Source organism: Bufo bufo, chromosome 9, assembly GCF_905171765.1.
Source record: "Bufo bufo chromosome 9, aBufBuf1.1, whole genome shotgun sequence".
Taxonomy (NCBI): domain Eukaryota; kingdom Metazoa; phylum Chordata; class Amphibia; order Anura; family Bufonidae; genus Bufo; species Bufo bufo.
This window is the reverse complement of record NC_053397.1, coordinates 98,143,910-98,158,060: the sequence shown is the minus strand read 5'-3', so window position 1 is coordinate 98,158,060 and position 14,151 is coordinate 98,143,910. Positions and strand designations below refer to the sequence as shown.

The window sequence follows — 14,151 nt, the reverse complement described above, 5'->3', positions numbered from 1 at the left end:
GCCTCGTCCCCCGTGCCGGCGGCAGGGCACAGGGAGATGAGCGCTTACTTTGTGGAAGCGCTCATCTCCATAGTCATCTGTATTGATACAGATGGCTGTGCGGCAGGGCAGGGGAGGGAGAGGTGTGTCCCTCCCCTGTTCCTCTCTTAGGCTGCCGGCACTAGGCTGGCAGCCTATCAGAGGCCGGCGCAGGCGGCGTGATGATGTCATCGCGCCACCTGAGCCGTACAGCGAAAGGACACAGGCTGGAAGAGGCCTGCATCGCATCGCATCGCTGACATAGAGGTAAGTATAAGTGTTTTATTTTTTTTGTGTGTGTTTTTTGTGTACAATACTGGCGGCTACTGATATGAGGCACTGGCTACTGGCACATGATGGGGGGGCCCTCTGGCTACTGGCACATTATAGGGGGGGCTCTGGCTACTGGCACATGATAGGGGGGGCTATGGCTACTGGCACATGATGGGGGGGCCTATGGCTACTGGCACATGATAGGGGGCTCTGGCTACTGGCACATGATAGGGGGGGCTATGGCTACTGGCACATGATGGGGGGGCCTATGGCTACTGGCACATGATGGGGGGCCTATGGCTACTGGCACATGATGGGGGGGCTCTGGCTACTGACACATGATAGGGGGGCTCTGGCTACTGGCACATGATAGGGGGGCTATGGCTACTGGCACATGATAGGGGGCTCTGGCTACTGGCAAATGATAGGGGGGCTCTGGCTACTGGCACATGATGGGGGGGCTATGACTACTGGCACATGATGGGGGGGGCTCTGGTTACTGGCACATTATAAGGGGGGTCTGGCTACTGGCACATGATAGGGGGGACTATGGCTATTGGCACATGATGGGGGCTCTGGCTACTGGCACATGATAGGGGGGGCTCTGGCTACTGGCACATGATATAGGGGGGGGTCTGGCTACTGGCACATGACATGGGGGGTCTCTTGTTACTGGCACAAGATAGTGGGGGGGCTCTTATTACTGGCACATGATTGGGGGCATCTATGGGAGCACATTTTACTGGCACATTATTGGGGGACATCTATCGGGGCACTTCTTACTGGCACATTATTGGTGGGCACTATAGGGGCATCTACTGAGGCCACAAAGAAGGGGTATTTTATATGGGGGGCTCTGTACAGTAGCATTTTATACTGTGACACATTATGGTGGGTACTATGGGGTCCTTTACGGGGGCACTAAGAAGGGGAATTTTATTCTTACAAATTATGGGGGACACTGAGGGCATCTACTGGGGCACTATATATGGGGCATTTTATACTGGTACATTATGGGGGGGCACTAGGAGGGAGGTGGGAGAGGAGCACTATGGGGCATTTACTGGGGGCACTATTTAGGGGTATTTTATACTGGCACATTATGGGGGCACTATTTGGAACATTAGCTCAACTGGGGGCATTACAAGGGGGTATTTTTTGCACTGTCACATTATAAGGCCTCATGCACACGACCATTGTTGTGTTCCGTTCCGCAAAATGGGGTTCTGTTGTTCCGTGATCCGTTTCAGTTTTTGTTTCCGTGTGTCTTCCTTTATTTTTGGAGGATCACCAGACATGAAGGAAAGTAAAAAAAAATCTAAGACAGGTTTGCCATGCAAATAATAAGAAAAAAACGGACGCGGACGAGGATGACAATCTTGTGTGCCTCCGTGTTTTTTAGCGGTCCCATTGACTTGAATGGATCCGCAAACCGTTTTCCGTGAAAATAATAGGACAGGTTATATTTTTAGGATAGACTGGAACCACGGATCACGGACGCGGATGACAAACGGTACATTAGCCGAGTTTTCAACGGACCCATTGAAAGTCAATGGGTCCGCAGAAAATCACGAAAAACGGCACAACGGACACGGAATAAAACAACGGTCGTGTGCATGAGGCCTAAGGAGAATTATTTCTACGGGCGGGCATTATGGTGGGGTTTATTACTCCCCCATGGTATGAGCCCCCTAGTAGTAGCACCAGCATCTCCCTGCTCTGCTATCCCTCTGCCCCTTCTTCAAATCCCTATTATGAAATCTTTCTCATTAGGATAAAACACAACATCAGCTCCGCCGAGCCCCCAGCCAAAGTGTTGAAGTGGCGTCCGAGATCGCCAAGGGCCAAGCCATGTAACTGTAAGTTCTCATGTGAAATATGTTTGTTATACACATATAGCATACACTGTGCCGCACAATATACAGTTTCTTCTGTATGAACATCCACAAATTAAATCTCCAGAGTCAATACGGGACGTTAAAGTCAGCAAGTGTCATGGGGGGGGGGCCCTGGCCCCGGGCCTCTACTGGGTTCTTGCCCTTCGAATTGCTATATGGCAAACATCCTCGTGGCTTGTTGGACATAGACAAAGAGGCGTGGGAATAACAACCCACTCTGCATAAAAGCATCCTTGAATATGTTACCAAGATGCAACAGAGAATGGAGACCGTTTTGCCTCTTGTCAGGGAGCATATGGAGGCCGCTCAGCGAGCCCTGAGTTGGATCTATGATCAGCAGGCTCGGGTCCGGATCTTTAACCCGGGTGATCGGGTTTTGGTTCTGGTGCCGACCGTGGACAGTAAGTTCCTAGCCAGGTGGCAGGGGCCATACGAGGAACGTGAAAAAATTGGAGAGGTAAATTGCAAGGTACACCAGCTGGGGAGGCGAAAGCCAGAGCAGGTTTACCATGTTAATTTACTAAAACCTTGGAAGGATAGTGAAACCTGTACGGAAGACAGCCCGTGGCCGGATTTTCTAGGGCAAGAGGTTCCGGCTCCTCTGTCTGATGCAAAGAAAAATTGCTGACAGCCTCTCCTCTAAACAGGCTCAGGAAACCAGGGAGTTTGTTAGTCGAAACACGGATGTGTTCTCAGACCTTCCTGGACGCACTTCCGTAATCCAACATGAAATTGTTACTGAGCCTCAGGCAGAAGTCCGGTTAAAGCCATACCGGGTAACCGAGTCTCGGCAAAAATCCATCTCGGAGGAAGTGGAGTTCATGTTGCGGCTTGACGTCATTAAAGAGTCTAAAAGTGAGTGGGCCAGTCCTATAGTCTTAATTCCAAGCCAGACAGGACGTTACGATTTTCGGAAATTAAACAAAATATCTAAGTTTGTGGCATATCCCATGCCTCGGGTAGATGAACTTATTGAGAGGTTAGACCAAGCCAGGTATTTTTCTATTTTGGACCTCGCCAAATGGTACTGGCAGGTACCCTTGACGGAGGCTGCCATTGATAAAACTGCCTTCGTTACACCAGAGGGACTGTACAATATAAGGTGTTACCCTTTGGCCTGCATGCCGCCCCCGCCACTTTTCAACATCTAATGGATATTGTAATTCGTCCACATCGGCGGTACGCCTCGGCTTATCTGGATGCTATTATCATTCACAGTATCGACTGGGAAAGTCACCTGCCCAAAGTACAGGCCGTAGTGGACTCCCTTCAAAAGGTAAGACTAACAGCTAACCCAAAGAAATGTGCGATAGGGTTAGAGGAGACTAAATACCTTGGGTATGTCATTGGGCGTGGAGTCATCAAACCCCAAGTAAACAAAATAGAGGCGATACGGAATTGGCCCCGACCTGCCACCTCTATACAAGTAAAGTCATTCCTGGGAATGGTGGGCTATTATATGAGGATTGTGCCCCATTTTGCCACTTTAGCGGCTCCGTTGCCAGGGCTCTTAAAGGGACGGAAGTCCGTGATAGTCCGCTGGAATGACCAGGCAAAAGAGGCTTTCTCAGCTTTGAAGTCGGCCCTATGTGGGTCCCCGATTTTGGTGACGCCCGACTTCAATAGGGAATTTGTGGTACAGACCGATGCCTCCGAAGTAGGCCTCGGTGCGGTACTGTCTCAGGAAGTCAACGGGGAGGAGCATCCCGTTGTCTTCTTCAGCCTTAAGCTAACTCCAGCGGAGACCCGGTACAGTATAGTGGAGAGAGAGTGCCTGGCCATTAAGTGGGCACTCGAGTCTCTCCGCTATTATCTGTTGGGCAGGAAGTTCCATCTGGTGACCGACCACTTCCCTCTCAAGTGGATGAGCCAGGCCAAAGAGAGCAATGGTCGGGTCACCAGGTGGTTCTTGTCTCTACAAAACTGTAAGTTTACAGTAGAACACAGGGCAGGCCGGTTACAGGGAAACGCGGATGCCCTGTCCTGAGTTCACTGTCTGGCGTGTGTTCACCCCATCAGGGTTGAACAAAGGGGGAGGTATGTAGGAAGGCGCAAGGGTCTGTCATTGACCGAAGGTACGTGTCACCAAGGTTCCTGGCCTCGGTGAGATAGGAACCGGTAATTTTGTGTGTGTCAGCGGCAGCTAGAGCTCGCTGACACTGTTTTAACTTAGTGTGGCTGTAAAGCCGATCCGGGCCGGTTCTTATTGGGAGCAGCCAAAGAGCAGGGTGGATGGCTGTTCCCCACGTTCCAGGCCAGATTTTGGGCTGGGATTTAAAAACCCAGGCAGCAGCTCAGCTGGGTGTGGAATGATTCTCCAGGTGATAGTGGAGCTGTGGAAACTCTTTTTTTGGGAGCTGAGCAGTTCCGCCATGCTGCAAGGCTGAGAGTCGCATGAGAGCCGCCTGCTGGGAGTCAGGCGCCCTAAAGCCTGCTGTAGACTGCCAGGTAACATGTTTTGTTCTGTGGAGTCTTGCTGTGTGAATTAACACCAGGACCCTGCAAAGTATTGTTTTACTTTTCTGCCTTTTTGTGTGAATAAACACTGAACTTTTGCTTTTCAACCGTGGTCTTGCCTCTGTATTGCATCTGCTTACCCTGCCTACCAGAGCAAATCCCTACCATATTTATATATATATATATATATATATATATATACACTGCTCAAAAAAATAAAGGGAACACTTAAACAACACAATGTAACTCCAAGTCAATCACACTTCTGTGAAATCAAATTGTCCACTTAGGAATAGGGATGAGCGAACCCGAACTGTATAGTTCGGTTTCGTACCGAATTTTGGGGTGTCCGTGACACGGATCCGAACCCGAACATTTTCGTAAAAGTCTGGGTTCGGGTTCGGTGTTCGGCGCTTTCTTGGCGCTTTTTGAAAGGCTGCAAAGCAGCCAATCAACAAGCGTCATACCACTTGGCCCAAGAGGCCATCACAGCCATGCCTACTATTGGCATGGCTGTGATTGGCCAGTGCACCATGTGACCCAGCCTCTATTTAAGCTGGAGTCACGTAGCGCCGCACGTCACTCTGCTATGATCAGTATAGGGAGAGGTTGCAGCTGCGACGTTAGGGCGAGATTAGGCAGATTAACTCCTCCAAAAGACTTCATTCTGTGATCGATCTGCAGCTGTGGATCATTGAAGTGCTATTATTGACTTGCTCACTTTTTCGAGGCTGCCCAGAGCGTTTTTAGATCACTTTTTTTCTGGGGTGATCGGCGGCCATTTTGTGACTTGTGGTGCGCCAGCACGAGCTATCACCAAGTGTATTTAACCATCGATAGTGTGGTTATTTTGTGCTATATCCTACATCAGCTGCAGGCTGAGCCTGTGTCACCGAAGTGCATTTAACCATCAACAGTCTGGTTATTTTTTGGCCATATACTACATCAGCTGCAGCCTGAGCCTGTGTCACCGAAGTGCATTTAACCATCAACAGTCTGATTATTTTTTGGCCATATACTACATCTGGTGCAGGCTGAGCCTGTGTCACCCAAGTGCATTTAACCATCAACAGTGTGGTTATTTTTTGGCCATATACTACATCAGGGGCAAGTTGAGCCTGTCACCCAGCGCCTAAAAAATAGACCTGACATTTCTATTCAACCAAATCTGTACTGTTTTAGCTGGTCAAGTTATTTGTAGTGACCGTAAAAGCACACTTTTTGTTCTGGGTTGAAAAACTATTCCCAAATTTGCCATTCTCAAAATAACTAGTTTCTGGTATATGAGGCCTACTTAAAATCTATCCCAAAAAGGATATCTTACATTGAAGGTACTGATAGTGTCATTCAGAAAAACCTAAGACACACGCTACCGTGCAGATAGAAGTCTGATTCTGAGATAAAACCTTAACCTGTCACACAGTGCAAAAAAAAACAGGTCTCACATTTCTATTCAAGCAAATCTGTACTGTTTTAGCTGGTCAAGTTATTTGTAGCGACCGTAAAAGCCCTTTTTTTTTTCTGGGTTAAAAAATATTGCCGAACTCTCGTTGCAGCTCTGGGACTAGCCGGTTTGACGCACATCCCTTGCCTGGCGCATGTGCTGAATTTGGGGGTGCAGAAGTTCATTCGCAACTACCCCGACATGTCAGAGCTGCTGCATAAAGTGCTGGCCGTCTGTTCGCGCTTCCGGCGTTCACACCCTGCCGCTGCTCGCCTGTCTGCGCTACAGCGTAACTTCGGCCTTCCCGCTCACCGCCTCATATGCGACGTGCCCACCAGGTGGAACTCCACCTTGCATATGCTGGACAGACTGTGCGAGCAGCAGCAGGCCATAGTGGAGTTTCAGCTGCAGCACGCACGGGTCAGTCGCACTGCGGATCAGACCCACTTCACCACCAATGACTGGGCCTCCATGCGAGACCTGTGTGCCCTGTTGCGCTGTTTCGAGTACTCCACCAACATGGCCAGTGGCGATGACGCCGTTATCAGCGTTACAATACCACTTCTATGTCTCCTTGAGAAAAAACTTAGGGCGATGATGGAAGAGGAGGTGGCCCAGGAGGAAGAGGAGGAAGAGGGGTCATTTTTAGCACTTTCAGGCCAGTCTCTTCGAAGTGACTCAGAGGGAGGTTTTTTGCAACACCAGAGGCCAGGTACAAATGTGGCCAGACAGGGCCCACTACTGGAGGACGAGGAGGACGAGGATGAGGAGGAGGTGGAGGAGGATGAGGATGAAGCATGTTCACAGCGGGGTGGCACCCAAAGCAGCTCGGGCCCATCACTGGTGCGTGGCTGGGGGCAAACACAGGACGATGACGATACGCCTCCCACAGAGGACAGCTTGTCCTTACCTCTGGGCAGCCTGGCACACATGAGCGACTACATGCTGCAGTGCCTGCGCAACGACAGCAGAGTTGCCCACATTTTAACGTGTGCGGACTACTGGGTTGCCACCCTGCTGGATCCCCGGTACGAAGACAATGTGCCCACCTTACTTCCTACACTGGAGCGTGATAGGAAGATGCGCGAGTACAAGCGCACGTTGGTAGACGCGCTACTGAGAGCATTCCCAAATGTCACAGGGGAACCAGTGGAAGCCCAAGGCGAAGGCAGAGGAGGAGCAAGAGGTCGCCAACGCAGCTGTGTCACACCCAGCTCCTCTGACAGCAGGGTTAGCATGGCAGAGATGTGGAAAAGTTTTGTCAACACGCCACAGCTAAGTGCACCACCACCTGATACGGAACGTGTTAGCAGGAGGCAACATTTCACTAACATGGTGGAACAGTACCTGTGCACACCCCTCCACGTACTGACTGATGGTTCGGCCCCATTCAACTTCTGGGTCTCCAAATTGTCCACGTGGCCAGAGCTAGCCTTTTATGCCTTGGAGGTGCTGGCCTGCCCGGCGGCCAGCGTTTTGTCTGAACGTGTATTCAGCACGGCAGGGGGCGTCATTACAGACAAACGCAGCCGCCTGTCTACAGCCAATGTGGACAAGCTGACTTTCATAAAAATGAAGCAGGCATGGATCCCACAGGACCTGTCCATCCCTTGAGCAGATTAGATATTAACTACCTCCGCTTAACAATATATTATTCTACTCCAGGGCACTTCCTCATTCAATACTATTTTTAATTTCATTTTACCATTATATTGCGGGGCAACCCAAAGTTGAATGAACCTCTCCTCTGTCTGGGTGCCGGGGCCTAAATGTGTGACAGTGGCCTGTTCCAGTGGTGGGTGACGTGAAGCCTGATTCTCTGCTATGACATGAATACAGATTCTGCGCTGACATAAGGCCAGATTCTCTGTTACGGGACCGCTCTCCTCTGCCTGGGTGCCTGGGCCTAAATGTGTGACAGTGGCCTGTTCCAGTGGTGGCTGAGGTGAAGCCTGATTCTCTGCTATGACATGAAGACAGATTCTGCGCTGACATAAGGCCAGATTCTCTGTTACGGGACCGCTCTCCTCTGTCTGGGTGCCGGGGCCTAAATGTGTGACAGTGGCCTGTTCCAGTGGTGGGTGACGTGAAGCCTGATTCTCTGCTATGACATGAATACAGATTCTGCGCTGACATAAGGCCAGATTCTCTGTTACGGGACCTCTCTCCTCTGCCTGGGTGCCTGGGCCTAAATGTGTGACAGTGGCCTGTTCCAGTGGTGGGTGACGTGAAGCCTGATTCTCTGCTATGACATGAAAACAGATTCTGCGCTGACATAAGGCCAGATTCTCTGTTACGGGACCTCTTTCCTCTGCCTGGGTGCCTGGGCCTAAATGTGTGACAGTGGCCTGTTCCAGTGGTGGGTGACGTAAGGCCTGATTCTCTGCTATGACATGAATACAGATTCTGCGCTGACATAAGTCCAGATTCTCTGTTACGGGACCGCTCTCCTCTGTCTTGGTGCCGGGGCCTAAATGTGTGACAGTGGCCTGTTCCAGTGGTGGGTGACGTGAAGCCTGATTCTCTGCTATGACATGAATACAGATTCTGCGCTGACATAAGGCCAGATTCTCTGTTACGGGACCTCTCTCCTCTGCCTGGGTGCCTGGGCCTAAATGTGTGACAGTGGCCTGTTCCAGTGGTGGGTGACGTGAAGCCTGATTCTCTGCTATGACATGAAGACAGATTCTGCGCTGACATAAGGCCAGATTCTCTGTTACGGGACCTCTCTCCTCTGCCTGGGTGCCTGGGCCTAAATGTGTGACAGTGGCCTGTTCCAGTGGTGGGTGATGTGAAGCCTGATTCTCTGCTATGACATGAAGACAGATTCTGCGCTGACATAAGGCCAGATTCTCTGTTACGGGACCGCTCTCCTCTGCCTGGGTGCCTGGGCCTAAATGTGTGACAGTGGCCTGTTCCAGTGGTGGGTGACGTGAAGCCTGATTCTCTGCTATGACATGAAGACAGATTCTGCGCTGACATAAGGCCAGATTCTCTGTTACGGGACCTCTCTCCTCTGCCTGGGTGCCTGGGCCTAAATGTGTGACAGTGGCCTGTTCCAGTGGTGGGTGACGTGAAGCCTGATTCTCTGCTATGACATGAAGACAGATTCTGCGCTGACATAAGGCCAGATTCTCTGTTACAGGACCGCTCTCCTCTGTCTGGGTGCCGGGGCTTAAATGTGTGACAGTGGCCTGTTCCAGTGGTGGGTGACGTGAAGCCTGATTCTCTGCTATGACATGAAGACTGATTCTGCGCTGACATGAAACCAGATTCTCTGCTATGGCATGAAGAGACTGATTCTCTGCTGATGTGAAGCCAGATTCTCTGCTATGGGACCTCTGTTCAATTGATATTGGTTCATTTTTATTTTTTTATTTTTATTTTTATTCATTTCCCTATCCACATTTGTTTGCAGGGGATTTACCTACATGTTGCTGCCTTTTGCAGCCCTCTAGCTCTTTCCTGGGCTGTTTTACAGCCTTTTTAGTGCCCAAAAGTTCGGGTCCCCATTGACTTCAATGGGGTTCGGGTTCGGGACGAAGTTCGGTTCGGGTTCGGATCCCGAACCCGAACATTTACGGGAAGTTCGGCCGAACTTCTCGAACCCGAACATCCAGGTGTTCGCTCAACTCTACTTAGGAAGCAACACTGAGTGACAATCAATTTCACATGCTGTTGTGCAAATGGGATAGACAACAGGTGGAAATTATAGGCAATTAGCAAGACACCCCCAATAAAAGAGTGGTTCTGCAGGTGGTGACCTGACCACTTCTCAGTTCCTATGCTTCCTGGCTGATGTTTTGGTCACTTTTGAATGCTGCCGGTGCTTTCACTCTAGTGGTAGCATGAGACGGAGTCTACAACCCACACAAGTGGCTCACTTAGTGCAGCTTATCCAGGATGGCACATCAATGCGAGCTGTGGCAAGAAGGTTTGCTGTGTCTGTCAGCGTAGTGTCCAGAGCATGGAGGCGCTACCAGGAGACAGGCCAGTACATCAGGAGACGTGGAGGAGGCCGTAGGAGGGCAACAACCCAGCAGCAGGACCGCTACCTCCGCCTTTGTGCAAGGAGGAACAGGAGGAGCTCTGCCAGAGCCCTGCAAAATGACCTCCAGCAGGCCACAAATGTGCATGTGTCTGCTCAAACGGTCAGAAACAGACTCCATGAGGGTGATATGAGGGCCCGACGTCCACAGGTGGGGGTCGGGCTTACAGCCCAACACCGTGCAGGACGTTTGGCATTTGCCAGAAAACACCAAGATTGGCAAATTCGCCACTGGCGCCCTGTGCTCTTCACAGATGAAAGCAGGTTCACACTGAGCACATGTGACAGACGTGACAGAGTCTGGAGACGCCGTGGAGAACATTCTGCTGCCTGCAACATCCTCTAGCATGACCGGTTTGGCATTAGGTCAGTAATGGTGTGGGGTGGCATTTCTTTGGAGGGCCGCACAGCCCTCCATGTGCTCGCCAGAGGTAGCCTGACTGCCATTAGGTACCGAGATGAGATCCTCAGACCCCTTGAGAGACTATATGCTGGTGCGGTTGGCCCTGGGTTCCTCCTAATGCAAGACAATGCTAGACCTCATGTGGCTGGAGTGTGTCAGCAGTTCCTGGAAGACGAAGGCATTGATGCTATGGACTGGCCCGCCCGTTCCCCAGACCTTAATCCAATTGAGCACATCTGGGACATCACGTCTCGCTCTATCCACCACAGACTGTCCAGGAGTTGGCAGATGCTTTAGTCCAGGTCTGGGAGGAGATCCCTCAGGAGACCGTCCGCCACCTCATCAGGAGCATGCACAGGCGTTGTAGGGAGGTCATACAGGCACGTGGAGCCCACACTGTCACGGCTGTATGTGAGCAACAATAGTATACACAGTAAAAGAGCTACTGACCGGACCCAAACTAGGGAGGATAAAGGGTGACCCCTGTCCGACCCTCAAAGCTCTCCCTATGCTGCTAAAGCACATGCCCGGATCCAAATGGCGGAACGAGGCATGCCCACTTGCCTAAGACTGATGACCACTGTAACCCCTACAATAGTGGAAGGGGCACGGCCACCGGTGCCCTACTCAGTATATGGAGGGAACCGTGGCCACATCAGATCCAGTCATAAAATAATCAGGTACACAACAATGTCTGTACACTTAGCTGAAGGTGTTGCAGCCGCAGAGAAGACGGATCCAAGGACAGCTGGCAATATCCGGAGTGCTTGCTGCAGCAGAACACAGGTCCAGTGAACTGATAGCTACAAGTGAATATACTAAAGCAAGAGCTACAACTGAAATGAGAACTATAATCCACGCCCTACAATAGGAGGAGGGGTGATATAAAGAGAGGGAAATCAAACGCATGAGGAACAGCTGGGAGGAAGGAAACCAAAAGTAAACAGAGCAGTGAGAACTCCTCCCAGCTCTAGTAGTGACATCATCACAGGGGTGGAGAAACAGAGCTGTGAGAACGTCCCAAAGCTCTGGTAGTGACACACACACACTACTGAGCCTCATTTTGACTTGTTTTAAAGACATTACATCAAAGTTGGATCAGCCTGTAGTGTGTTTTTCCACTTTAATTTTGAGGGTGACTCCAAATCCAGACCTCCATGGGTTAAAAAATGTGATTTCCATTTTTTTTTTGTGTGATTTTGTTGTCAGCACATTCAACTATGTAAAGAACAAAGTATTTCAGAAGAATATTTAATTAATTCAGATCTAGGATGTGTTATTTTTGTGTTCCCTTTATTTTTTTGAGCAGTGTATACATATATATAGTAAGGGGTTACACTCTCAGGCAGGGCGGCGAAGACAGATTCTCTTGCAGACCACAAGGTTAAAGTCCAAACGTTGCTTTATTTATAACACTCTGGCAATACAGGCAAACCCCAGTTATAATTCACTGGGTAAGGTGAAGGTCCAGCACCACAAAAACATAAACCAAACCAAAATAAACACCTGCCCGTCTGGGCTCTGGCTAATACAGTAAAGATCCTAGCTCACCTATTGAACACAGGTCACACAGAGAATTCGGCTTCTCTAGCCAGAGGGGCAGCCATCTTCCCAGACTTTCTTCAGGTATCACTCTCCCCAGACTGACAGCCTGGACTGTGCTTTATTTCCCCTTGACGATCCCAGCTGGCTTCAGCTGGAGATCCCTCAGGCTAGGAGAAAACCTGTCCCAGAATGGGGCGGACTGGGGAGATCCCTCTACCAATCCTACCTTCTCCCAGTCCAATAAAATCCAGCTTATAAACTTAAAGTGAACCTTTCACCTGGATTTCACTTAATAAACTATCACCAGTACCTTATAGATTATCCTCATTGTGTTTCCATACAGTCTTGTGCCGCTTTCCTGAAATGTATATTCATGAAAAAAACGACTTATAAAGTACTCTTCTCCAGCTCCTGAAGTCACGGTAGAAGTCAAGGGGGTAGCCCTTCCCTCACTCCAGGCTGTAACTCCCCTGCCCTAACCCCACCTCTAAGCAGTGTAATTGACACCCGGCTCAGTCGCCGGGACCGCGCTTGTACAGGCGGCGCATGCGCGAGGAAGAGAAGACAGGCAGGCATCGGGGACGGCGCATGTGCGATTCAGTTACAGGATCACGCTTGAGTCCGCGCGATAGACAGGATCGCGCTGCTACTGAGGCCGATGGCGCATGCGCCGCCTGTACAAGCGCGGTCCCGGCGACTGAGCCGGGTGTCAATTACACTGCTTAGAGGCGGGGTAAGGGCAGGGGAGTTACAGCCTGGAGTGAGGGAAGGGCTACCCCCTTGACTTCTACCGTGACTTCAGGAGCTGGAGAAGAGTACTTTATAAGTCGTTTTTTTCATGAATATACATCGCAGGAAAGCGGCACAAGACTGTATGGAAACACAATGAGGATAATCTACAAGGTACTGGTGATAGTTTATTAAGTGAAATCCAGGTGAAAGGTTCGCTTTAACAAAACTGTCTCAGCAACCTACACATTGCTGAGACCATTTTAGCCTTCTGGATTTTATTTACCTGTCATGCCCTGCTCTGACTATGTGCAGAGGTCGGCCAGAATAGCAGCACGTGTTTAGTTTTTTTTTGTTTTGGAGTCGTGCTGAACCCGCCTCCCATCAGGTGCACTGGGCGGGGTCACTGGTTTAAATATCACTCTAGTCCAGTGTTCTGAGCGGGTTATAGAAATCAGTCTGGCCTTGGAAGCAAGGAAGGAAGGAAGGAAGGAAGGAAGGTAGGAAGGAAGGAAGGAAGGTTGTCTGTTCCAGCTCAGAAAAGATAAGTGTGGTTTCAGTTTTTTTTTATTGCTGTCTAGGTTGTATTTGTGTCATCTTTCCCATCCAGGTTCTGTGCGAGCAGGCTGCTCCTTCTCCCCTTTTCACCATATCAGGGAATCTAGGGTGTTTTAGCCCAGGCACGAGGACACATCATTCCTACCTTCAAGGTCTGAATGGGGGCTGAGCAGTGCAGGGAAAGAGGTCAGGGTTTAGCTAGGAGGTGACCCTTCCCCTGCTTCTCGCCTAGAGCCTGGTTGTTGGTTTATCTGTGTGTCTCAGTTCCCCGTCCGCCGTGACATTATAACCCGCCATACCGTGACTGCCATTACTTTGCGCTTTTGTGATGGCGTCAATTGATGCACTGGATGACCGCATGCAGGGATTATCCATAGAGGTTGCGGATCTGCGTAGTTCGGTCACACGGTGTCAGAATGCTCTGACATCAGGTGCAGGTCAAATTTGTGTGGAGCCAAAAGTGCCTCTTCCTGATCGATTTGCAGGGGGTACGGATGACTTTATCCGTTTTAGAGAGTCTTGCAAATTGTATTTTAGGCTGTGTCCATCGTCGTCAGGTGATGAGAGTCAGAGGATAGGTATAATCATTTCTCTGCTTAAAGGGGACGCGCAATCCCGGACCTTTTCTCTGCCGCCCAGTTCTCGGGTCCTCCGGTCGGTGGAGGAATTTTTTAAGGCCCTGGGATTAATCTACGATGACCCAGATCGGGTCTCGATGGCAGAATCAAGATTACGTAATTTATTTCAGGGTGAACATACTGCAGAGGCTTACTGTGTT

General features: G+C 50.2%; 1 long non-coding RNA gene across 1 annotated transcript; it reads left to right on the top strand.

Annotated features, from left to right (window-relative positions):
• Positions 1-236: 236 nt before the first annotated feature.
• Positions 237-7,137, top strand: LOC120979525. The gene is made up of 3 exons (XR_005774309.1): positions 237-285; positions 2,065-2,224; positions 7,127-7,137. It is a non-coding gene; the product is annotated as an uncharacterized LOC120979525 (long non-coding RNA).
• Positions 7,138-14,151: the final 7,014 nt, after the last annotated feature.